This window comes from Apium graveolens, chromosome 2 (genome assembly GCF_009905375.1).
Source record: "Apium graveolens cultivar Ventura chromosome 2, ASM990537v1, whole genome shotgun sequence".
In the NCBI taxonomy this organism is placed as follows: Eukaryota; Viridiplantae; Streptophyta; class Magnoliopsida; order Apiales; family Apiaceae; genus Apium; species Apium graveolens.
Genome location: NC_133648.1, coordinates 254,852,790 through 254,855,144, shown reverse-complemented (window position 1 = coordinate 254,855,144; position 2,355 = coordinate 254,852,790).

Below are 2,355 nucleotides of genomic sequence, written 5' to 3'. Positions count from 1 at the left end.
AGCGCACGGCCGCACCCAAACTACAGAGATGCAGCGCGCCCGCGCTAATGAAGCATGCGGCCGTGCCGGTTCGGGATGTTAGAATCCTGATTCTACTTGGCTTCTAATTGGAGGACTTCAACTTTGCATGGGCTTCTATATATACCTAAATAAAAGACGTTTTTCAGAGAGAGACGTACCAGAGCACAAGGAGAAGGCGTAAGAAGACCGTTTTAGCACAATTCAACAAAGGCGAAGAAGATCTAGCTTATACTTGTGATTATTTGTTCTAAGTTGTAACGTTGGATGCTAGTTTTCTTATTCGTGAACCTATACTCTTGTTTCGTACTTTGTTTATTATTTATTCAGTATAAAGACTACGTTTATTATACCATGTTTTCATTAGAACCCACATTGATAATGAGTCTGATTATGGGATAATCGTTATCGTGGGGTTCTAGTGGATTTATTTAAGGATTTCTTTAGTTGATTTGTTTCGATGCCTTAGTGTGTGGTGATTGTATGATAACCTAGTATTGGTTGTGCTTATTCGTCTTATGAGTATTGCGAACTTATAAGTGAAAGGCATATGCCATAGCCTATTTGTTTATTCGAAGATTTAACTCAACTCAAATAAGAATATAACAAGTAAATAGTGGATCTATCGTCAAACAGATCTCACAAAGTAACATCTGTCAAAGGATTCAGAAACAAGGTTTATCTACAGACTTGAGGAATTACTTCACTGGAAGAAGTTCAAGAAATTGATCAAGCCTCAGTGATATAAATCAAGATTGTGGATTTAATCAAGTGACAGAGATATTGTCAGGGTATCAAACAATTACAGGGATTTAATCTGAAGAAAATCAAGTTATCAAAGTCAAGATATGAAGAAACATCACGGAAGTTAGTAACTCATGAACCAGACAGTACATCGAGTGTCAATATTGAAGTGGTGGAATTGATTCATAATTTTCAGTGATTTTCAGAAGATTTTCAGAAGAGCGGTTGATGTTTAAGAGTAGTATTAATTCTCTATTAATTAATTAAGTCATATAATTTAATTAAGAAAATAAATTATATCTGCAAAGATTAATTTATTGATTAATTGATTAATTAATTCTGAATTAATATTATGAACTTTCAGAATTGATTTTGAATTTATATTCAATATTAATTCAGCATGACAATCAATTGAACCAGTATGACAATCAATTGTCATACCGAAAGTCATACTACTTCAAATGGATTGTGATACCGAAAGTTCTACCAGCTATGGGATTGTCTTTCTAGTTCAAATGATTGTCTCACAGCTTGTCTTGCTAGTACAAGTTGTGGCGCCCTCCAAACCCGGGTCAGAAGTTTGGGGTCCACAATACAAACACAATATATTAACCTGTATAAGAAATATTATTTATAATGACCCTGCTTCACAAAACCACTGATCGCAATAGGTTAAAGTATGAAAACAAGCCACAACCTTAATTTATTATTACAACGTATCAAATCCCAACTAGTTTAACTTACAACTAATAATAAAATCATTCTTATAACCTTACTATCTCCCTACTACAATAAGTTCTTGCTAGCTCGATCCAACATAATCTGGAACCTTAGCCGCACCTTGGACTGAGGAGCTTCTCTATTATCCATATCCTTTTTAACTATAAAATATATAAAAAGTTTCGCAAGAGTGAGCTAACTAGCTCAGCAAGTCACAATAACGATAACTGAGATTAACAATGATCAAATGAGATGATTCAGAGGAATCAAGTTTCTTTTTAGCTAGTCATTATAATTGGATATTCATTTTAAGTTTTAAAACCAAGGTTAGGCTGCTGATCAGTCACGCACTAACCCCGAGCAAAGCACAAAGCACTGCTCTAATCACTGGATCCAAGGCACACATTGGCCTAAGTTGACCATTGATATGGTCTGACCACGAATCTGGTCCACATATATATAAAAAAAACTATCCAATTCTAAAGCAGTTCAATATGATAAACAATATAATTCGATAAAACAAGATCATAATCAATAATGGTTAATCACTTGAATAAAAACGTAAGGAAACTCAGGGATATCACAAGGATATATCAGGGTATGTATAATAAATAGTTTTCCATCTGTAAAAGGATCAGGTGTTGGAAAAATAATGATTTTTCAAGGTATAGCTCTTTGATGTTATAAAGAATGGTTGGAGTATAAAAGTTTTTGTATTTTCAAACAATTTTGCTCCAGTGTTTGGTGTTTGATAATTAAACATTTGGGGAGTAGTATCATATCTGTGTGGTTTGGTATCTGAGGTATCCATACGATTTAGTCCTTAGGTTTCCGAAACAGTGTATCAATAAAGGATGGTTTGCAAAGAATAAG